At 38.4% G+C, this 25,371-nt stretch overlaps 1 non-coding gene across 1 annotated transcript; it reads left to right on the top strand.

Moving 5' to 3' along the window:
- Window positions 1–24,935: 24,935 nt before the first annotated feature.
- LOC112760759 (small nucleolar RNA R71) lies at window positions 24,936–25,043 on the top strand. Its single transcript, XR_003181183.1, has one exon. It is a non-coding gene; the product is annotated as a small nucleolar RNA R71 (small nucleolar RNA).
- Window positions 25,044–25,371: the final 328 nt, after the last annotated feature.

The following is a 25,371-nucleotide window of genomic DNA, read 5'->3' as shown; positions in this document are numbered from 1 at the left end:
ATGGCTGGACTTTTGAAGAGATCCCTCAACCCTACCTCCAACACCTCAGAGGTAACCATAGAAAGGACATTGCTAATCTATAGCATCATGAAAGGGGAAAATGTGAATATGGGAGAGATGATTGCAAGTAACATTCAGAGGGTGCTAACAAGCACCAAGGACAGCACAAGGCTAGCTTTTCAAAGTATTATTCAGCATTTTTGTGATGAGGCTGGAGTGGAAACAAGTATAGATAAGACATTGCTAGAGCAAGACAAGCCAATAACTGCCAAGAAAATGGAAAAGTGGTGGCTATCAATCCACTACAAAGGGCAAGACAGCATAGAGCTAATGTGCAAGCACCACAAGAGCCACCACAACAAGAAGAGCCATATGTCCAAGCACCAATTCTACAAGTCCAAGAACAATTTTTAGAGGGTTTTAATTGGAAAGAGATGCAGGGGAACATCCACCATATGCAAGGAGACATCAACCAACGTATGGAACAACAAAAGCAACAAATGCAAGGCAGCCACAACAAAATTCTCGAGCAACAAATGGTTCAATAGAGGAACCTTACTGAGTTTAGGTCTCTTTATGAGGCTAGAACCACTTCAAGAAGGCAATATGATATAAACACACAAACGAAGCTGAATCACTTATACAATGTGGTAGCCACCCTGAACCCAAACTATCCAACATTTATGCAAGGAATGGAAGAGATAAGTGCCAGGCAGGAGGAGATTTTAGCCAAGCACAAGGAAGATGAGAGGACTTTCATGAGGAGGCTAGGATTTTGGAAGCCAAAGGATGCCCAAGAACAAGAAGGAGCCTCTACAAAGAAGAATAGTGATATGTGATGAGCGGATATTTTATACGTTTTTTTTGTGATATTTTCATGTAGTTTTTAGTATGTTTTAGTTACATTTTATTATATTTTTATTAGTTTTTATGCAAAAATCACATTTTTGGACTTTACTATGAGTTTGTGTATTTTTCTGTAATTTCAGGTATTTTTTGGCTGAAAATGAGGGACCTGAGCAAAAATCTGATTCAGAGGCTGAGAAAGGACTGCAGATGCTGTTGGATTCTGACCTCCCTGTACTCGAAATAGATTTTCTGGAGCTACAGAAGTCCAATGGATGCGCTCTTAATTGCATTGGAAATTAGACATCTTGGGCTTTCCAGCAATATATAATAGTCCATTCTTGGCCCGAGATTTGGTAGCACAAACTGGTGTTTAAACGCCAGCTCCTTACCCTTTTCTGGCGTTAAACGCCAGAACTGGCATAAAAGTTGGAGTTAAACGCCCAAACTGGCACAAAAGCTGGAGTTCAATGCCAGGAATAGCCTATGCACATGAAAGCTTCAGTGCTCAGCCCAAACACACACCAAGTGGGCCCCGGAAGTGGATTTCTGCACTATCTATCTTAGCTTACTCATTTTATGTAAACCTAGGTTACTAGTTGAGTATAAAAACTACTTTTAGAGATTTATTTGGGATATCATGACATTTTTACATATGAATTTTGTATCTTCTACGGCATGAGTCTCTAAACTCCATGGTTGGGGGTGAGGAGCTCTGCTGTGTCTCGATGGATTAATGCAATTACTACTGTTTTCCATTCAATCACGCTTGTTTCTATTCTAAGACATTCACTCGCACTTCAACATGATGAATGTGATGATCCGTGACACTCATCACCATTCTCAACCTATGAATGCGTGCCTGACAACTACTTTCGTTCTACCTTAGATTGAGTGTGTATCCCTTTGGTTCCTGGTTTACGAGTTTGATTGCCTCTCCTGACAACAGAGTATTCAAATCTGTGAGATCAGAGTCTTCGTGGTATAAGCTAGAATCAATTGGCAGCATTTTTGAGATCCAAAAAGTCTAAACCTTGTCTGTGGTATTCCGAGTAGGATCCGGGAAGGGATGACTGTGACGAGCTTCAAACTCACAAATCTTGGGCGCAGTGACAGTGTGCAAAAGGATTAATGGATCTTATTCCAACACTAGTGAGAACCGACAGATGATTAGACCTACGAAACCCGTAGCTGGACCATTTTCACTGAGAGGACGGATGGTAGCCATTGACAACGGTGATCCACCAACATACAGCTTGTCATGGAAGGAGCCTTGCATGCGTGAAGAAGAAGACAGTAGGAAAGTAGAAATTCAGAAGACAGAGCATCTTCAAAACCTCAACCTGTTCTCCATTACTGCATAACAAGTATTATTTAATCCATGTTCTTTTACTCGTTCCAATTAAAATTGAGAATTATTATTGATATCCTGACTAAGAGTTACAAGATAACCATAGCTTGCTTCAAGCCGACAATCTCCGTGGGATCGACCCTTACTCATGTAAAGTATTACTTGGATGACCCAGTGCACTTGCTGGTTAGTTGTGCGGAATTGCAAAAGTCTGATTGTGATTTCGTGTACCAATGTGTCCTCCAAGAAAAAGGATATGGGGAAGGGACCAATGCACTGATCAAGGGAGAAGCATTATGACAAGCAAAGGTGGTTGAGTCCCAGTTGGAAGCTATTTTCTGAATTTATTGCTTAGCAGTTCTTTGATATGCTAGTTGTTTGTTTTTAAGAGTTAAGAGTCCTTCTAAGAGTCCTTATGTTTTAGTTTTATTTTGAGAAAGAAAATGTTGAATGTTAAGTGATGAGCGGATATTTTATACGCTTTTTGGGGTTAATTTCATATAGTTTTTAGTGTGTTTTAGTTAGTTTTTAGTTTATTTTCAGTAGTTTCTAGGCAAAATTCATATTTCTGGACTTTACTATGAGTTTGTGTGTTTTTCTGTAATTTCAGGTATTTTCTGGCTGAAATTGAGGGAGCTGAGCAAAAATCTGATTGAGGCTGAAAAAGGACTGCTGATGCTGTTGGATTCTGACCTCCCTGCACTCAAAGTGGATTTTCTGGAGCTACAAAACTCCAAATGGCGCGCTTCTAATTGCGTTGGAAAGTGGACATCCAGGGCTTTCCAGCAATATATAATACTCCATACTTTGATCAAGGATAGACGACGTAAACCGGCGTTCAACGCCAGTTCCATGTTGCAGTCTGGCGTCCAGCGCCAGAAACAAGTTATAAGTTGGAGTTCAACGCCAAAAACAGGTTACAACCTGGTGTTGAATGCCCAAAACAGCCCAGGCACGTGAGAAGCTTAAGTCTCAGCCCCAGAACACACCAAGTGGGCCCCAGAAGTGGATTTCTGCGCTATCTATCATAGTTTACTCATTTTCTGTAAACCTAGGTTACTAGTTTAGTATTTAAACAACTTTTAGAGATTTATTTTGTATCTCATGACATTTTAGATCTGAACTTTGTACCTTTTGACGGCATGAGTCTCTAAACTCCATTATTGGGGGTGAGGAGCTCTGTTGTGTCTCGATGAATTAATGCAAGTATTTCTGTTTTCCATTCAAACATGCGTATTCCTATCTAAGATATCCATTCGCACTTCAATATGAATGTGATGAACGTGACAATCATCATCATTCCTCCACGAACGCGTGCCTGAGAATCCGGAAAGTCTAAACCTTGTCTGTGGTATTCCGAGTAGGATTCAGGGATTGAATGACTGTGACGAGCTTCAAACTCGCGAGTGCTGGGCGTAGTGACAGATGCAAAAGGATAGTAAATCCTATTCCGGTACGATTGAGAACCTGCACATGATTAGCCGTGCGGTGACAGCGCATCTGGACCCTTTTCACTAGAAGGATGGATGGTAGCCATTGACAACGGTGATCCACCAACACACAGCTTGCCATAGGAGGACGTGCGTACGTGAATCAGAAAACAGAGGAAAGCAGAACTTCAGAAGACAAAGCATCTCCAAAACTCCAACGTATTCTCCATCATTGCATACAAGTATAATTTGTGTTCTGCCCTTTTATTCCTTGCAATCAAATTTGATAAGTGAATTATTTCATTGTTTTCCTGACTAAGAGTTACAAGATAACCATAGATTGCTTCAAGCCAATAATCTCCGTGGGATCGACCCATACTCACGTAAGGTATTACTTGGACGACCCAGTGCACTTGCTGGTTAGTGGTACGAGTTGTAGAAAGTGTGATTTACAATTCGTGCACCATTAAGCTTTACAATATCAATGAATTTAGTTTGTTTCCACAAGGTGTCAATGATGAATTGTTTGCAAAACAAAAGTAAGGAACTAAGACCCAAGTGAGTTTAGTTCAAAATAAGAGATGAGGAACAAGTATAAGATCACGAATTGAAGTTTCGGAAGTGAGTAATCCATAATGAAAAACTAGACATAGGGGATATAACAAGTAGATGCTGAGGATGACCCTTGAATATAAATAGAACCAAGAAGTAGTAAGCAAGACCCAAGGCTCTGAGCATCAACTACTAGGAAGAAAATAAAGAAACAAATGGCTCAAAGAGCTAAGATCCTAGTAGATGCTTGTGGTGAAGATGTGTCAAGAAGAGAGACCTGAGCAAGTAAATTCTTAGGGGTGTCTCAACACCTAGTACCCTAAAACCAACTGGTTTGGGAGTGCCAATTAAAAGCTTACCTTAAAAGGTCGTCTTGAGACAAAACATTCAGAGTCGTGGTCAATCAAAGAAACAAAAGAATAATGAAAGAAGAAAAGAAGAACAATCAAAAGCAAAAAAACAACCTTAATACTTCTAGAAGCAAGTACTTAAAAAGGTTCTGAAAAGTCTAAGGATTTCATTGTGATAAGAAAGAAAATAAAGCTCATGCATGTTTGATCCTTAATCTTTATCTCTAACTATGGTTGCATTCTCTTAAGGGTCAAGTCTCAAATATTTGGAACAATTCACAATGATTTGCTTGAGGACAAGCAAAAATTATTCTTTATCTCTAACTGCTGGGCGTGGCACACCAGGCATTGTGACCAGAGAGGGGTTTTGAAGAACTATAATGGGCATGGCATGCTGATGTTAGGATTTTTGCCAGTAAAAAATTTTATAAAAATAGTCGCATTGTAGATATAGATTCTAAACCAACAGAAATCCCTTCTTGCAAACGTTTTGGTTGTCACAAGTAACAAACCCCTTTAAAATTAATAACCGAGTATTCAAACCTCGGGTCGTCTTCTCAAGGAACTGCAGGGAAGTATGTTCTTATTATTGGTTATGAAGATTGTAAATTGGGGTTTTGAAGATAAGGAACAAGTAATTTAAATTGCAGTTAAAATAAGTAAAAGATTGTAAAATAAATAAATAACTGTAAAATAGACTTTTGGCAAGGTATGAAAAATTAGAAGTCCTATCCTAGTTATCCTTATCAATGATGATGAAGATTGAATCTTAATTCCACTTAGTTAGCCTTTACTTAAAGTAAAGAAAAGTCAAGTGACTAATTAGTTAGATCCTCAAATCCTAGTTAATCCCTAAGGAAAGATTGGGATTATTGAAGTTCAATTCAATTAGCAAAGATAACGATTATCGATCACGTTGAGTTTGATAACCCCTGAGTTACTGATTTCTTAACCAAGACCAAAAGGGGAAAAATAAATCTACTGGAATAAAAATGTCTTCAGATTGGAAGCAACAGTAATATAAATAAAAGGGACAATTGTAAACTGAAATACCTTAAATAACATTAATTCAAAAGAGTAATCTATAACATAGAAGAATTCATAAATTAAATTGAAAAGATAAATAAAAAAGAATGATGAACCTGATAGAAAGAGATAATCCTGAAAGCGAATAAAATCCTAAATCTAAATCCTAAAAGAGGGAGGAGAGAACCTCCCCCTCAAAACTACATCTAAATCATAAAATTGTGTATTGTGAGCTTATTTATGAATGGATGCATTCCCCCACTTTATAGCCTCTAATCTGTGTGTTCTGGGCTGAAAACTGGGTCAAAAGCAGCCCAGAAATCGCTCCCTGCGATTTCTGTTACGTTCAGGTCGCGGGCAAGTGACGCGGAGGCGTCGTCCACGCGTCCGCGTGGATTGAAGTTCACAGATGCGACGCGGGTGCGTCATTCATGCGTTCGCGTTGCCTAACTTCAGGGAAGCTATGAAAAATTATAAATCAAATCGAAGCCCCGGATGTTAGCTTTCCAACGCAACTGGAACCGCGTCGTTTGGACCTCTGTAGCTAAAGTTATAGCTGTTTGAGTGCGAAGATGTCAGGCTGGACAGCTTAGCAGTTTCTCCAACTTCTTGTATTCCTTCCACTTTTGCATGCTTCCTTTCTATCCTCTGAGCCATTCCTATCCTGTAATCTCTGAAATCACTTAACACACATATCAAGGCATCTAATGGTGATAAGAGAGGATTAATATTAGCAATATAAAGGCCAAAGAAGCATGTTTTCAATCATAGCACAAAATCAGGAAGGAAGACATAAAGCATGCGATTAGTATGAATAAATGGGTAAAGAGTTGATAAAAACCACTCAATTGAGAACTAGATAAACCATGAAATAGTGGTTTATCACATGCCAAGGCCAGGCGTGGCACGCCAGTCATCTTTTCCAGAAGAAGGATCTCCAAAGTTCAACAATGGGCATGGCATGCCAAGCTGGGTGTGGCACGCCAGTTCTATCTTCTAAGCTGCACGTGGCATGCCATTACAATTGTCCAGAGGAGAAGGGAAGGAGCAGCTTCAATGGGCGTGCAACTTGGTACTATGGGCGTGGCACGCCAAGCTTGTGAGCCCAAACCATCATCATGGGCGTGCCACTTGAGTCCTGGGCGTGGCACGCCAGTTCACTTAACCAGAGAGGGAGATTGAAGACTCCCACAAAGGTGTGGCACGCCAGACCTGGGGGTGGCACGCTAGGCCAATTTCCCAGAAGAGAAGGGTCAAGACCTCATCGAGGGCGTTCGACTTGAGACTCTGGGCATGGCACACTGATAAACCCCAATTTTGTGGTTTATCTTGTGTTGAATTTAGGGGATTTTATCAACTTTTCTCATATTTATTCAATAAAATATCATGGTTTTGTGAATTTCTCCTAATTTGTGCTTAAGAGTAAAAACATGCTTTTTAGGCCCAAAAATTGATAAAATTAATTCACTTTAATTCCATTTGATGCCTTGATATGTTTGTTAAGTGATTTCAGGATTAGAAGGCAAAGATTGGGTTAAAGGAATGAAAAAAAAAAGCATGCAAAAATGGAGAATTCATGAAGAAATGAGGATTTGCTGAACTCAATGCCATGAGCACGCGTGGAGATAAATTTTTCCAATGACGCGTATGCATGACAAGCGGCACATGACCTCACTAAAGGCAATACGCTGGGGGCGATTCCTGAACTCAAGGAGGCCCAAATCCAACTCATTTTCTAATGCTTTTGAACCCAACGATTGCAAGGGAATTGGGGGGGGGGGGAGAAGTCATAGTGTAGTTTTTATCATGTTGAAGGTTAGAATTCTAGAGAGAGAAGCTCTCCGTTCTCTCTAGAATTTAGGTTAGTTTAGGTTTAATTCTCTTTGATCCAACTTTTAATTCTTTTTAGATTTAGTTTTCCCCTTTTAATTTCTTGTTGTTACATCTTTTCTCCTCTAGTTTTACTCGTCATCCCCTTTATTTTGTGGCTTTTATGTTTCATGAACCCTTGTTAGATTTCTATTTTCTTTCAATTCAATTTTATGTTTCCATGTCTTTTATGTTTATCTTCATTGTTATTGTTGATTTCTTGCTCTTGTTAGTTGTAGCCTTTATTAATTCTTGAATTTTATGATATTTGCTTCTATTGCACTCTAGGCGTTTGTTAAAATATTTTTACCAATTTTAGAGTAGTTTTCTTTACTCTTGGTCTAGGCTAAAGGAATTGGGTGATCTTGAGTCATTGGGTCTTATTGATTTGGTGATTTGAGAACCCTTAGTGGTCAAATTGACACCCATTGACACTAACCCACTATTAAGCTAATTAGTAGATAGGTTGGGACTTATGGGTTGATGTTGATCAATCCTATTTGATGTACTTCAAGCTTAGGAGTAGACTTTTGACGTACTTAAAGCATGGAAATAGTCTTGATGGGTTGGTCCCTCATAAATGTCAATATATAGTTTGTAGACAAGGATGGTGATCTCAATTTCCAAGTCTTAGCCAAGAGTTCTTTTTCTTCCTTTTATTAGTTAATTATCACTTACTTTCTTGTTATTTACTTTTCTTGCCAATTATAAATCAAACCCCCTTGTTTCCTTCATAACCAATAATTGAGCACTTCATTGCAATTCCTTGTGAGACGACCTGAGGTTTTAATACTTCGCTTAATTCTTATTGGGGTTTGTACTTGTGACAACCAATATTTTTAAATTTGATGTGAGGATTATTAGTTGGTTTGGAGCTATGCTTACAACGAAGTAATTCTTTTCTATAAGAGAAATTCTAGACCGACAATGATTTTTCTTTCACATGCCAGGCCAACCATCAATGGGCGTGCCACTTGGTATTTTGGGCGTGGCACGCCAACCTTGCTCGCACCATGTGTGTGGCACGCCAGTTCACTAGAACAGGAAGGAACATTTGTGTACCAACAAGTGCGTGGCACGCCAGACCTGGGTGTGGCACGCAAAGCCAATCATCCAGAGAAGAAGATTGAAGATTTTTGTGAGAGTGTGGCACGCCAGTTCAAATTTTTAGAGAAGAAGATGGAAGAATGCACCATAGGGCGAGCCACTTAAGACTTGGGCGTTGCACACCAAGCCAGCTTCACCATGGGGCATGCCACTTGAAACTTGGGCGTGGCACACCAAGCCAGCTACACAATAGAGTGTGCCACTTGAGATTTGAGCGTGGGACACCAAGCCAACTTTGCCTTGGGCGTGCCATGCCACTCACGCGCCACTCACATGCCACCAATGAATGGTTATTTCCTTTAGTTTCAATTGTAATTTTCTATTTGATGACGAAAAACTTGTCTCTCAACAAATTTCCTTTCGGCAAGTATACCGAATTGTCATCAAGTAATAACTCACAAAAGAGTGAGGTCGAATCCCACAGAGATTAACGGATTAAGCAATCAATGGTTAATTGATTATCCTAGTCAGACGGTTCAGATTTGGATGATGAACAGGAGGAATTGTAAATTGATAGAAAAGAAAGGAAAAGCAATAAAGTGTAGAAAAGTAAAATCGCAAGAAAAGTAAATGTAAGAACTAAAAATAAAATGAACATTGGGATCAAGAGATATTACAATCCTCCGGATCAAGTTCATTCTCATCTCTTCCTCAATCAATGCATTCATTGATCTCCTTGGCAATCTTAAGTGATTGGATCCCAATTCCTTGGCAATCCAATCTCTCTAAGCTTGAATAATTTCCCAATTCCTTGATTTAATTGCTCATGGGAAGAGATGAAGTTTGGTCACTGATTATACCACACACATTCATAGATCAAAGTATTGGTAAGATTAAATGTCACAATATCCATCCAACCCCCAATCTAATCCAATGTGAGAGAGCATTTCTAGCATGATTTCCTCATTCCTCTTCCAAGGTTCAGAGGAAATCCAAATATAAGTAATTTCTCTTCCGAGACAATTACCCAATTGGATGAAGATCGAAAGCTCTCTAGTAAAATCAAGAGAAAAGAAAGAAGAAGAAGAATAAGAACTACAATTGATCCATTGAATCACAATAGAGCTCTTTAACCTAATGAAAAGAGTTAGTTGATCATTGCTCTACCAAAATAGAAAAGAAAGAAAGTGCAGAAAAGTAAAGATGAAGATTAAAACTAAAATTGAAACTTCAAAATTCATAAATGAAAAGTACAAAGAAAAGAAAGAGAAGGAAAAGTGTGTGAGGGGAGGGAGTCCGAAGACCACTCTTCAATCCCCCAATTCCCGAATGCCCTGAAATTAAAAACTAAGGCCTTTATATAGGCTCTCCTAAATTACAAAATGAAATGAAACTAAAAGTAAATTACAATTAAATGAAAATTCCTATTCTAGATGCTTCTTGTGGCCTTGATTGGTTGACAATTGTCGGCTTGCTTGCTTGAGCTTTGAAGTGGACTTGAGAGAGAAGTAAATCAAATTGAGGTCCAGGGTGACTTGGCGTTATTGCTGCCGTTAGCCACACTAACGCTACAAGTGTGGCGTTAGTGCTAAAGTTAGTGTGGCTAACGTCACACTTGCTACCCAGTTGGTGTTTTGGGGCTTAAAAGATGCCTCTGGTTTGTGCTCCAATTTCATGCCCACTATAGAGTATTATATATCTTTGGAAAGCTCTGAATGTCAGCTTTCTAACGCAACTGAAATCACCTCAATTGGAGCTTTGTGGCTTAAGTTATTCTTGTTTGAAGAAGGCATAGTCAGGCTGCCAGGTGAGATTTTTGCCCACGTAAATATCCACGTTAGTGTAACTAACGTGGCCATTAACGTGGGTCTTCCTTTGCTTCGCAAACGTTAGTGGCACTCACTTTTTCCACTAACGTTGGCGTTTCCCTTTCCTTCCACGTTAGTTCCCACGTTAATATAACTAACGTGGAAGCTAACGTGGGTCTTCTTTTACTTCGCTAGCGTTGTTGGCACTCACTTTTGCCAATAATGCTGCTCCTTCGTTAAAGTGAATGCCATTAACTTTCTCACTAACGTTGGGGCTTCTCTTTTCTTCCACGTTAGCTCCCACGTTAATGCAACTAACGTGGAAACTAACGTGGGTCTTCTTGCCCTTCGCTAACATTAGTGGTGTTTACTTTTACCACTAACGTTCCAAACTTTCCTTCCTTCCACGTTAATGGCCACGTTAGTGGCACTAACGTAGCCACTAACGTGTTTCTTCTCTGCTTCTTGTTACCTGAAACCAATCAAACAAAGTGCATCAAAGTCTTGCTCTTAATCATGAGATTATGAATCATCCATTTTATCATTCAATTCATGCGTAATTCTCATGAAATCATTCAAAATTCACAATGTTTGCTTGAATCATGGTATGAATACATTTTCAACCAAATACTTGCTTATTTCCTAAGAAAATGCATGAAACCAACCTAAAGCATACAAAAAATGGCTAGTAAAACGAGCCAAGATGCCCTGGCATCACAACACTAAACTTAAATCTTGCTTGTCCCCAAGCAAGAAAAGAACTATGCACAAAGAATTTTCTTAATTAGAATGTATTGAAGAATTGCTTATGATGCCTTAGTGGGTGAAGTGAATAAGTGGCAGTGGGATGAACTCTAATTTGTATGCTTATGCAAGGATTCCAGTGCTCATTAGTCCTTACATTTTGGAAGTCTTAGATCTTAGGACTTTCATTCAAATGATATTATGGAAATCTCTTTATAGATTGTCACCTTGAAGCAGCACTTATTTTCTAGCATTTTTCTTTCTTTTTGGAATTTGGCCTCGACTCTAGGCGTCATGTATCAAAGCGGCTTTTTAAGATAAGCTTTCAAACAATACTCCCAAACCAGTTGGTCTAAGGTATTAGGTGTTGAAGCACCCCTTAGGATTTACTTGCTCAAGCCTCTCTCTTTGATACAAATCCACCACAAGCATTTAACTAGGACAATAACTCTTTGAGTTCTTGTTTCTTTCTTTTTCTTCCTAGTAATTGATGCTCAGAGCCTTGGGCTTGTTCTTTGTTTTTCTTTTTCTTTTGTTTTCTTTTGTTACTACTTCTTGGATCAATAGATGTTTGAGAAATTCCATAATACTTCTCTAAACTTCATTTCCTGTCTATGAACTCCCATGCAAGTTTTCACAAACATGCAACCTCAATACACAATCATACAATCAGAACCTCCACTCCTCTTAATCTTTTGCTTGCCCCAAGATTTATAAAATTCTTCAATATTTTCCTTTCAGAAGAATAATTTGCAATTTAAGTGTAATGGGTGCAAGCAAAATTCAAGATGATAATCAAGATATCATATCAACATGTTATAAATCAAATATCAAATTATGCTTATTCACAAGGAGTAATCACACATGCATACAAAGAAAATAGAAGACAATCATGCAATTAAAGTGCTAGAAATAAGTAAGAAAAAAAAAGAACTTTACCACCTTGTAGTTCATCTTCATTGTTGTTGTCCTTTTCCTCCTATTCTTCCCCTTCCCATACCAAACTTATAATGATTGCTTATCCTCAAGCAACAAGTAAAACAATGGTGATAGGGTTTATGATGGATCATGAATGTCTTAGAAAGAAGTGTGAGTATGCATGTGTTTCAGCAAGCAAGATTAAGGATCACAATAAAGGCACAAGAGATACAACAGAGACATTTTGATTGCATTAATAAGTGGTGTGCTTGGTACCTTGCATGAAAGATAAGTGACAACACCAAACTTAGTGTGACACTCTCAATTTAGAATGTTGCAAGTGCCCAGTGAAGATTGAAAATCAAATTGTTGCATGGCAACACCAAACTTAGATTGCAATCATATGTCAAATTATTGAAAGTAAACTAAGCAAGGAAAGAAAAATGTTACCTACGGTTGGGTTGCCTCCCAATAAGTGCTCTTTTAATGTCATTAGCTTGACATGTTGTTCATGAATTTCTTCCTCTTCTTCCAGTTTATTAAGAGGAATGACCTCAAGAGGAAAGAGGAGCCAGTTAATGCCCCTTGTTATGAGTGCCTCTCCCCAGCAAGCTTTCTTTTGTTGTTAGCTTGAGTAAATTTGATTGTTGGGGTAGGGGTGGGATGGCTTTTGGTTGACCTTTTCATCTTCATGGATATTGTCCTTCTTTTCTTGGTCACCATCCTTTTTTTAGTGCTCATGTTGATTGCCTTCACCACCTTGATTTCATTACTTGGGTATTGTATGATGGTTGGAGCATCCTCTTCATCAAGAGCTTCTTGAATTGGTGGTTCAATGAACTCACCCTCTATGTAACTCTCTGTTTCATTGGAGTCTGGGCTCCCTTGATTGACTACCTCCCTTTTTCTTGACCTTTGAATGAACTCCTCTGTTTCTGGAGAGAGTGGAGTGGTCTCTCTTTGTGATCTTAGCTCTTCAATGAATTGTTCTTCAGAATAGAGTTGTGCATTCTGTCTCAATTTTTCTTCATGGTCCCTTTTTGCTATTTTCTCCTCTTCGTTTGTCTTTATTATTTCTTCAAGGAGGAGTTCTATCCTAGCGAGTCTATCTTCTTCTCTACTTTTTTTGAGTTCTTCAATGATGAGTTCCATCCTAGCAAGTCTATCTAAAGGAGGTTGGGTAGGTTGTATTGGTTGGTTGGGGTTGGCTTGTGAATGGAATTGGTTGTTTTGTTGTTGTGTGTTCTGAAAGTGGTATGACTCTTGTGGGTAGTGGATTGAGTTTTGTGGATGGTGAAATGAATTGTATGGATTTGGGATAGACTTTTGTGCTGAGGCATACTCAAATGATGAAGAATTTAGGCATGTAAAACTTGGAGGTGAGGTTGTATAATTGAGAGGTGATGGCTCTTGATGAATGGGGTATGAATGAGTGAAATCTCTTTGATTTTGATCTTCCCAGCCACAACTTGAGTAGTGATCAAATTCGCCAAAATATGGACCATTTTGTGGCTCTGAAAAGTACCCCATTTCATGTTCTTGATACTCCCACCCACCATGAGCATAGTAAAGTGAATCATTCTGTGGTGGTGGAGAGTTTCCCATGAAATTTGATTGACTAAAATATGATGGATGCTCCTTTCTTTCCTGCAAAAAGCTCTGTCTCAAACAATAATCACCAAAAGAAATTGGAATCTCCATTGTAGTAAATGAAGGATTCTTAGTGAGGCAATATCACAAACAGTTAGTTAGCAAAAGAAAATAAGAAACAAAAGAAAACAAAGACAAAAGAAAAGTGTCTAATCTAGTAAATCAATCAACCGGTAGTTTGTTAATCACAATTAATCCCCGACAACGGCGCCATAAACTTGATGATGAAAAACTTGTCTCTCAATAAATTTCCCTTCGGCAAGTATACCGAATTGTCGTCAAGTAATAACTCACAAAAGAGTGAGGTCGAATCCCACAGAGATTAACGAATTAAGCAATCAATGGTTAATTGATTATCCTAGTCAGACGGTTCAGATTTGGAAGATGAGCATGAGGAATTGTAAATTGATAGAAAAGAAAGGAAAAGTAATAAAGTGCAGAAAAGTAAAATGACAAGAAAAGTAAATGTAAGAACTAAAAATAAAATGAACATTGGGATCAAGAGATATTGCAATCCTCCGGATCAAGTTCATTCTCATAACTTCCTCAATTAATGCATTCATTGATCTCCTTGGCAATCTTAAGTGATTGGATCCCAATTCCTTGGCAATCCAATCTCTCTAAGCTTGAACAATTTCCCAATTCCTTGACTTAATTGCTCATGGGAAGAGATGAAGTTTGGTCACTGATTATACCACACACATTCATAGATCAAAGTATTGGTAAGATTAAATGTCACAATATCCATCCAACCCCCAATCTAATCTAATGTGAGAGAGCATTTCTAGCATGATTTCCTGATTCCTCTTCCAAGGTTCAGAAGAAATCCAAGTATGAGCAATTTCTCTTCCGAAACAATTACCCAATTGGATGAAGATCGAAAGCTCTCTAGTAAAATCAAGAAAAAAGAAAGAAGAAGAAGAATAAGAACTACAATTGATCCATTGAATCACAATAGAGCTCTTTAACCTAATGAAAAGAGTTAGTTGATCATTGCTCTACCAAAATAGAAAAGAAAGAAAGTGTGTGAGGGGAGGGAGTCCGAAGACCCCACTTCAATCCCCCGATTCCCGAATGCCCTGAATGTAAAAAATAAGGCCTTCATATAGGCTCTCCTAAATTATAAAATGAAATGAAACTAAAAGTAAATTACAATTAAATAAAAATTCCTATTCTAGATGCTTCTTGTGGCCTTGATTGGTTGACAATTATGGGCTTGCTTGCTTGAGCTTTAAAGTGGACTTGAAAGAGAAGTAAATCAAATTGAGGTCCAGGGTGACTTGGCGTTATTGCTGCCGTTAGCCACACTAATGCTACAAGTGTGGCGTTAGTGCTAAAGTTAGTGTGGCTAACGTCATACTTGCTACCCAGTTGGTGTTTTGGGGCTTAAAAGATGCCTATGGTTTGTGCTTCAATTTCATGCCCACTATAGAGTATTATATATCTTTGGAAAGCTCTGAATGTCAGCTTTCTAACGCAACTGGAATCACCTCAATTGGAGCTTTGGGGCTTAAGTAATTCTTGTTTGAAGAAGGCATGGTCAGGCTGCCAGGTGAGATTTTTGCCCACGTTAATGTCCACGTTAGTGTAACTAACGTGGCCATTAACGTGGGTCTTCCTTTGCTTCGCAAATGTTAGTGGCCCTCACTTTTTCCACTAACGTTGGTGTTTCCCTTTCCTTCAACATTAGTTCCCACGTTAATGTAACTAACGTGGAAGCTAACGTGGGTCTTCTTTTGCTTTGCTAGCGTTGTTGGCACTCACTTTTGCCAATAACGCTGCTCCTTCTTCAAAGTGAATACCATTAACTTTCTCACTAACGTTGGGGCTTCTCTTTTCTTCCAAGTTAGCTCCCACGTTAATGTAACTAACGTGGGTCTTCTTGCCCTTCGCTAACGTTAGTGGTGTTTGCTTTTACCACTAACGTTCCAAACTTTCCTTCCTTCCACGTTAATGGCCACGTTAGTGGCACTAACATAGCCACTAATGTGGCTCTTCTCTGCTTCTTGTTACCTGAAACCAATCAAACAAAGTGCATCAAAGTCTTGCTCTTAATCATGAGATTATGAATCATCCATTTTATCATTCAATTCATGCGTAATTCTCATGAAATCATTCAAAATTCACAATGTTTGCTTGAATCATGGTATGAATGTATTTTCAACCAAATACTTGCTTATTTCCTAAGAAAATGCATGAAACCAACTAAAAGCATACAAAAAATGGCTAGTAAAACTAGCCAAGATGCCCTGGCATCACTATTCTATTTGAATTTTTCATTTCTAGTAATAGGAGTAGTATAAATACCCCATGAGAGTACTAAAAAGGGGTTGGGAACTTTTACTTCACATTACTTTACATTTATCTCTTGTACTCTCTCTCTAAGCTATGAGTAGCTAAATTCCTTCTCATTGGGGGAGGGAGCTCTTTGTACTTAATGGATTAATGATAGTGAATTTCTTCTTCTCTAAATCTCTCATTGATTTGCTAGAAGGAATTTCGTTCTTCATGCTTAGCATTCAATTATCTTGGAAAAGAGATTGAATGCAATTTGGGTTTCATGAGAACCTTGGAAGAGAAAACATAAAATCATGCTTGAAATCCCTTCTCATATTGAGTATATCTGGGTTTTGGGATTGGATATGGTGACATTAAATCCACCCACTACTTGGATCTATGAGGATGTGTGGTAAAATCAGAGACCAAGCTTATCTCTCTTCATGAGCAATTAGACCAAAGAATTGGCTGATTATCAAGATTTGAGAGTTTGAATTAAAGTAATTGGGATTCAATCAATCATGATTGCCAAGAGGTCAATGAGTTGAATGATTGAAGATGAAATGATCTTAAATTAATCTGGAGAAGCAACATCTCCTAACCCCATTCTTATCTTCCCTGTTCTTTATAGCTTTGTTTAATTTCTGTCAATCAACCCATTCTCCTTTTACAATTTAGTCATTTACATTTCTGTCATTTATTTTCTAGCAATTTATCTTTATGCTCTTACATTCCAGCACTTTATTGCCTTCTCTATCTTCAAGTCCTTTACAATTCTGTCAGTTAATTTTCTGCACTCAACACTTATTCTTTATTAGGTTAAATAAATTACCCTGAAACTGAAGTTGTTCAATCAATCAATCCTCATGGGATCGACCTCACTCTCAGTGAGTTTTTTACTTGACGATAATTTGATATACTTGCCGAAGGAGTTCTTGTAGTGATACAGTAAATTTCCGTCATCAACGAACACTTTAATTGGATTAGATTTTTTTATTGGAGTTAGGAGCTCAAGAAATGAAACTCGGAAGGTTTATATTTCCATGAAAATTTCTCTTGGTTTGTCTCTTTTTCCCTCTCATGGCTTTGTTAAAATGAGGAAGAATAATGCTTAATGATGATAATGTATATAAGGAAGCGTTGGGTGTCACTAAAGGGCCACATGTCACATGCTTAAGCTGCTGAGTCAACGATTCAAGTTATAAATATCTTAAACGGATAATTATGAAAGTTGGATATATTAAAACACAAGTAGTGTATATATATATAGGGTTGAATATATATTAGTTACTAATATAAATGACATTAGTAACATAATAATAAAGGATACACGATGAAACATTCGCAATACATGATGTAAAATATCTTATTATAGCAAAATTATATAATAATCTTAGTTAATGTAAACTCAAGGTTTCATAAAAATTAATTTAAATACCATTAACAAAATAGTTTCTAAAAATAAAAGCTCCAATAAAATAAGTCATAAATTATTCATAATTAATAATTCAAAATATGATGTTTAGCAAAATATCAATTACTTAATTTATATCATATAATTTTAGCACTCATAAATTACTGAAATTCTAGTTTCAATTATGAAAAATATAACATTTAATAAAATTATATATAATAATCCTTGTCAATTTAAACTTCAATAATCATACAATCAACTTGATTATATCTAATAAAATAATTTTCAAATAAATAGTTCAAATTAATAAAATAGGTCATAAATAATTTATAAGAAAAGTTTAAAAAATATGGATTGTTACAAATTCTATGAAACAATCTTTTTCAAGATGCATATAGAATTCAATTCTGATTCAAGCTATTTCCCAATAAACTCAAATCTTTGTTATGAAGAACAAAAACCAAATTCTTAAGAAAATATCAAGGCATAAATCAAGAATAAAAAAGTAATAACATTAATCCATGGTAATAAATAGAGCTCCTAACTTTAACAGAGAAGATTAGTTGCTCATGATCAAAGAAAAACCTAAAATTATGAATTGTAAAAACGGTTGGGGAAAGAGAACTCTGTCTGTCTCCCTTCCCATATATATGTTAACCTTAAACCTAAAATTTAAAATTCAAAACTGAATCAAATTAAAATAGAATCAAATCTAACTAATTAATATTCTCCTTCTCAAGTTTAGCTTTAGATCCTTCTCCTCATAATCCTCAATTAATGCTAAAGATAACATGGGCTTTGTGCCTAATATTCATTCCCTCATTCAAGCATAGAGGCTTAAAGATTAGTGAAAAAAATTAAGAGGCCCTAGAGGTTGGCTAGCCCATGTGTTGGACGTAAACAGCCACGTTGGACGTGTGGTTGGAGTTGAGCCGCTGGAGGTGCTTCAAAATGGCATGTTGAATGTCCCTCTCTTCATGTTGGACGTGTGGTTGGAGTTGAGCCACTAAAGGTGGCTTTAGGAGGTATGGTGAATGTGCCCTTGCTCACATTTGATGCAAGCTTTGGAGGCAAGTCCATGGGAGCTCCTCTAGTGGCATGTTGGACGTGCCTCTCATCATGTTGAACGTGAGGCTTGCTCTATTAGAGGCACATTGGACGTGTCTTCATTGGGATGAACATGAGGCTTGCTCTGCTAGAGGCATGTTGGACGTTCCTTCCTTCTGTTGAATGTAAGCTTTAAAGCAAATCCCTGGGAGTCTCTAGTGCACAAAATCGTGATTATTCATTCTTTGGTAACGGCACCAAAAACTTTATACGCACGTTCATAATCTTAGTTCTTTGTCACAACATCGCACAACTAACTAGCAAGTGCACTAGGTCGTCCAAGTAATAAACCTTACGTGAGTAGGGTCGATCCCACGGAGATTGTCGGCTTGAAGCAAGCTATGGTCACCTTATAAATCTCAATCAGGCGGATTCAATTGGTTATGGAGATTTGATAATTAAAAGATAAATAAAATGTAAAATAAAGATAAAGATACTTATGTAATTCATTGGTGAGAATTTCAGATAAGCGTATGGAAATACTTTTATTCCTTCTGAACCTCTGCTTTCCTACTGCTTTCATCCAATCACTCATACTCCTTTCCATGGCAAGCTGTATGTTGGGCATCACCGTTGTCAATGGCTACTTCCCGTCCTCTCAGGGAAAATGGTCCAAAATGTGCTGTCACCGCACGGCTAATCATCTATCGGTTCTCGATCATGCTGGAATAGGATTCAGTAATCTTTTTGCGTCTGTCACTACGCCCAGCACTCGCGAGTTTGAAGCTCGTCACAGCCATCCCTTCCCAGATCCTACTCGGAATATCACAGACATGGTTTAGAATTTCCGGATCTCAAGAATGGACGCCAATAATTCTAGCCTATACCATGAAGACTCTGATCGTAAATCAGGAGGCTAAGAGATATGCATTCAAGCTTGTTTGCATGAAGAACAGAAGTGTTTGTCAGACACGCATTCATAAGTAAGAATGATGATGAGCGTCACATAATCATCACATTCATCATGTTCTTGTGTGCGAATGAATATCTTAGAGAAGAAATAGGCTTGAGTTGAATAGAAAAACAATAGTACTTTGCATTAATTCATGAGGAACAGCAGAGCTCCACACCTTAATCTATGGTGTGTAGAAACTCTACCGTTGAAAATACATAAGTGAAAATAGGGTAGACATGGCCGAGTGGCCAGCCTCCCCTGCAGGTCTCAGAACGTAAAAGTTACATAACATGTTCCCGAGATGTGAAATAAATCACTAAAAGTAGTTTTTATACTAAACTAGTAACTAGGATTTACAGAAGTAAATGATGTAGAAATCCACTTCCTGGCCCACTTGGTGTGTTCTTGGGCTGAGCATTGAAGCTTTCACATGTACAGGTCTTCCTTGGAGTTTGACGCCAGTTTATAACCTATTTCTGGTGTTTAACTCTTCTTTGCAACCTGTTTCTGGCGTTTAACTCCAGAATAGGGCAGAAAGCTGGCGTTGAACGCCAGTTTGCATCATCTAAAATCGGGCAAAGTAAGGACTATTATATATTGCTGGAAATCCCTGGATGTCTACTTTCCAACGCACTTGAGAGTAAGCCATTTGGACTTGTGTAGCTCCAGAAAATCCACTTTGAGTGCAGGGAGGTCAAAATCCAACAGCATCTGCAGTCCTTCTTCAGCCTCTGAATCTGATTTTTGCTCAAGTCCCTCAATTTCAGCTAGAAAATACCTAAAATCACAGAAAAACACACAAACTCATAGTAAAGTCCAGAAATGTAATTTTTAATTAAAAACTAATAAAAATATACTAAATACTAATCAAATCATACTAAAAACTATGTAAAAATAATGCCAAAAGGCGTATAAATTATCCGCTCATCACAACACCAAACTTAAATTGTTGCTTGTCCCCAAGCAACTGAAAATCAAATAGGATAAAAAGAAGAGAATATACTATAAATCCCAAAGTATCAATGAAACTTAGCTCCAATTAGATGAGCGGGACTAGTAGCTTTTTGCCTCTGAATAGTTTTGGCATCTCACTTAATCCATTGAAGTTCAGAATGATTGGCATCTATAGGAACTTAGAATTTATTTAGTGTTATTGATTCTCCTAGTTCAGTATGTTGATTCTTGAACACAACTACTTTATGAGTCTTGGCTGTGGCCCTAAGCACTTTGTTTTCCAGTATTACCACCGGATACATAAATGCCACAGACACATAACTGGGTGAACCTTTTCAGATTGTGACTCAGCTTTGCTAGAGTCCCCAATTAGAGGTGTCCAGGGTTCTTAAGCACACTCTTTTTTTGCTTTGGACCTCGACTTTAACCACTCAGTCTCAAGTTTTCACTTGACACCTTCACGCCACAAGCACATGGTTAGGGACAACTTAGTTTAGCCGCTTAGGCCAGGATTTTATTCCTTTGGGCCCTCATATCCACTGATGCTCAAAGCCTTGTATCCTTTTTATTACCCTTGCCTTTTGGTTTTAAGGGCTATTGGCTTTTTCTGCTTGCTTTTTCTTTTTCTTTCTCTTCTCTTTTTTTTTGCCATTTTTCTTTTCTTTTTTTTTTTTCCGCAAGCTTTTGTATTCACTGCTTTTTCTTTCTTCAAGAATCAATTTTATGATTTTTTAGATTATCAAATAACATTTCTCCTTTTTCATCATTCTTCAAGAGCCAACAATTTTAACATTCATAAACAACAAATTCAAAAGATATATGCACTGTTCAAGCATTCATTCAGGAAACAAAAAGTATTGTCACCACATCAAGATAATTAAATTAATTTCAAGGATGTATTCGAAATTCATGTACTTCTTGTTCTTTTGTGATTAAAACATTTTTCATTTAAGAAAGGTGATGGATTCATAGGACATTCATAGCTTTAAGATATAGACATTTAATTACTAATGATCATGTAATAAGACACAAACATAAACATAAAGTATAATAAACGAAAGACAGAGAAAAATAAATAGACAAAGAGATTAAGGAACAGGTCAACCTTAGTGAGGGTGGCGTCTTCCTCTTCTTGAAGAACCAAGGGTGCTCTTGAGCTCCTCTATGTCTCTTCCTTTTCTTTGTTGCTCCTCCCTCATAGCTCTTTGATCTTCTCTAATCTCATGGAGAATGATGGAGTGCTCTTGGTGTTCCATCCTTAGTTGTCCCATGTTGGAACTTAATTCTCCTAGGGAGGTGTTGATTTGCTCCCAATAGTTTTGTGGAGGGAAGTGCATCCTTTGAGGCATCTTAGGGATTTCATGGTGAGGAATTTCCTCATGCTCTTGTTGAGGTCCATGATCTCTTGTTTTCTCCATCCTTTTCTTAGTGATGGGCTTGTCCTCATCAATGAGGATATCTCCCTCTATGTCAATTCCAGCCGAATTGCAGAGGTGGCAAATGAGGTGAGGGAAGGCTAACCTTACCAAAGTGGAGAACTTGTCAGCTACTTTGTAGAGTTCTTGAGGTATAATCTCGTGAACTTCCACTTCCTCCCTAATCATGAAACTATGGATCATGATGGCCTGGTCTATAGTAACTTCAGACCGGTTGCTAGTAGGAATAATTAAGCGTTGGATGAATTTCAACCATCCTCTAGCTACAGGCTTAAGGTTCGGTCTTCTCAATTGAACCGGCTTGCCCTTGAGTCAACTTTCCATTGAGCTCCTTCCACACATATGTCCATGAGGACTTGGTCCAACCTTTGATCAAAGTTGACCCTTCTGGTGTAGGGGCATGCATTTTCTTGCATCATTGGCAAGTTGAACGCCAACCTTACATTTTCCGGACTGAAATCTAAGTATTTCCCCCGAACCATGGTAAGCCAATTCTTTGGATTCGGGTTCCTACTTTGATTATGGTTCCTAGTGATCCATGCATTTGCATAGAACTCTTGAACCATTAAGATCCCAACTTGTTGAATAGGATTAGAGAGAACTTCCCATCCTCTTCTTCTAATCTTTTGTTGGATCTCCGGATATTCACTCTTTTTGAGCTTAAAAGGGACCTCAGGGATCACCTTTTTTTTTGCCACAACTTCATAGAAGTGGTCTTGATGGACTTTTGAGATGAATCTCTCCATCTCCCATGACTCAGAGGTGGAAGCAATTGCCTTCCCTTTTCTCTTCCTTGAGGTTTCTCTGGCCTTAGGTGCCATTGATCGTTATGGAAAAACAAAAAGCAATGCTTTTACCACACCAAACATAAAAGGTTTGCTCGTCCTCGAGCAAAAGAAGAAAGAAAGTAGTAGAAGAAGAAGAAAACGGAGGAGATAGAGGGAGAAGGTGTATTCGTCCAAGGGGGAAAAGTGGTGGTTGTAATGTTAAGGGTATTTGGGGAAGAGGTATGGAGGTGATTGGTGAAGGGTATTTGGGGAAGAGAGTTATAAAAAGGTGTGAAGAGGAGAGAAGAAAAGGTGGGATAGGTGGGGATCCTGTGGGGTCCACAGATCTAGTGGGGTCAAGGACATAGCATCCCTGCTCCAATTAGGCATGCAAAATGCCCTTAGAGTGCATGTCTGGCGTTAAACACCAGCTTGCTGCTTGTTTCTGGCGTTTAACGCCACTTCCATGCTCTGTTATGGCGTTAAACGCCAGTCTGGTGCTTGTTTCTGGCGTTTAACGCCAGCTTGATGCTTCTTTCTGGCCTTAAACGCCAGTTTGATGCTTCTTACTAGCATTTAAATGCCAGTAAGTTCTTCCTCCAAGGTGAGCTATTTTTAATGCTGTTTTTCATTCTATTTTTGATTATTCAGTAGTTTTTGTGACTTCACATGATCATCAACCTAAAGAAAACATAAAATAGAAATGGAAAATAATTAAATATAGTTAAATAACATTGGGTTGCCTCCCAACAAGCACTTCTTTAACGTCAATAGCTTGACAGTGAGCTCTCATGCAGCCTCAGAGATATTCAGAGCATTGTTGGGACCTCCCAACACCAAACTTAGAGTTTGAATGTGGGGGTTCAATACCAAACTTAGAGTTTGGTTGTGGCCTCCCAACACCAAACTTAGAGTTTGACTGTGGGGGCTTTGGTTGACTCTGCAGTGAGAGAAGCTTTTCATGCTTCCTCTCCATGGTTATAGAAGGAGAACATTGAGTTTTAAATACAAGGTAGTCCTCATTCAGTTAAAGGACCAACTCTCCTCTGTCCACATCAATCATAACTCTTGTTGTGGCTAGGAAGGGTTTTCCAAGGATGATGGATTCATCCTTATCCTTCCCAGTGTCTAGGATTATGAAATCAGCAGGGATGTAAAGGCCTTCAACCTTTACTAGCATGTCCTCTACTAGTCCATAAGCCTATTTTCTTGAGTTGTCTGCCATCTCTAATGAGATTCTGGCAGCTTGCACCTCAAAGATCCCAAGATTCTCCATTACAGAGATTGGCATAAGGTTAATGCCTAACCCCAGATCACACAGAGCCTTCTCAAAGGTCATGGTGCCTATGGTATAGGGTATTAAGAATTTACCAGGATCCTATTTCTTTTGAGGTAATTTCTGCCTATCCAATGCATTCAGTTCATTGGTGAGCAAGGGAGGTTCATCTTCCCAAGTCTCATTACCAAATAATTTGGCATTCAGCTTCATGATTGCACCAAGGTACTTAGCAACTTGCTCTTTAGTAATGTCTTCATCCTCTTCAGAGGAAGAATACTCATCAGAGCTCATGAAGGGCAGAAGCAGGTTGAATGGAACCTCTATGGTCTCTGTATGAGCCTCAGATTCCTTTGGTTCCTCAAAGGGAAACTCCTTATTGGTCAGTGAATATCCCAGGAGGTCTTCCTCACTAGGATTCACGTCCTTCTCCTCCTTTCTGGGTTCGGCCACACCAAGTAAGGTTATAGCCTTACACTCTCTTTTTGGATTCTCTTCTGTATTGCTTGGGAGAGTACTAGGAGGAGTTTTAGTGACTCTTTTACTCAGCTGGCCTACTTGTGCCTCCAAATTTCTGATGGAGGACCTTGTTTCATTCATGAAACTTAGAGTGGCCTTAGATAGATCAGAGACTATATTTGCTAAGCTAGATGGACTCTGCTCAGAATTCTCTGTCTGTTGCTGAGAGAATGATGGAAAAGGCTTGCTATTGCTAAACCTATTTCTTCCACCATTATTAAAGACTTGTTGAGGCTTTTGTTGATCCTTCCATAAGAAATTTGGATGATTTCTCCATGAGGGATTATAGGTGTTTCCATAGGGTTCTCCCATGTAATTCACCTCTGCTATTGCAGGGTTCTCAGGATCATAAGCTTCTTTTTCTTCAGAAGATGCCACTTTAGTACTGTTGGATGTGGTTTGCAATCCATTTAGACTCTAAAAAATCATATTGACTTGCTGAGTCAATATTTTATTTTGAGCCAATATGGCATTCAGAGTATCAATTTCAAGAACTCCCTTCCTCTGAGGCGTCCCATTACTCACAGGATTCCTTTCAGAAGTGTACATGAACTGGTTATTTGCAACCTTGTCAATGAGTTCCTGAGCTTCTGCATGCATTTTCTTTAGGTGAATGGATCCACCTGCAGAATGGTCCAATGACATCTTTGATAATTCAGACAGACCATCATAGAATATATCCAGGATGGTCCATTATGAAAGCATGTCAGAAGGATACTTTTTGGTCAGTTGCTTGTAACTCTCCCAAGCTTCATAGAGGGATTCACCTTCTTTCTGTTTGAAGGTTTGAACATCCACTCTAAGCTTGCTAAGCTTTTGAGGAGGAAAGAACTTAGCCAAGAAAGCCATGGCCAACTTATCCCAAGAGTTCAGGCTATCTTTAGGTTGAGAGTCCAACCATATTCTAGCTCTGTCTCTTATAGCAAACGGGAAAAACATAAGCCTGTAGACCTCGGGATCAACCCCATTGGTCTTAACAGTATCACAGATCTGCAAAAATTTAGTTAAGAACTCAAAAGGATCTTTTGATGGAAGTCCGTGAAACTTGCAATTCTGTTGCATCAGAGAAACTAATTGAGGCTTTAGCTCAAAATTGTTTGCTCCAATGGCAGGGATTGAGATGCTTCTTCCATGT

Source organism: Arachis hypogaea, chromosome 16, assembly GCF_003086295.3.
Source record: "Arachis hypogaea cultivar Tifrunner chromosome 16, arahy.Tifrunner.gnm2.J5K5, whole genome shotgun sequence".
NCBI classification, from domain to species: domain Eukaryota; kingdom Viridiplantae; phylum Streptophyta; class Magnoliopsida; order Fabales; family Fabaceae; genus Arachis; species Arachis hypogaea.
This window is presented reverse-complemented; position numbering and strand designations above follow the sequence as displayed.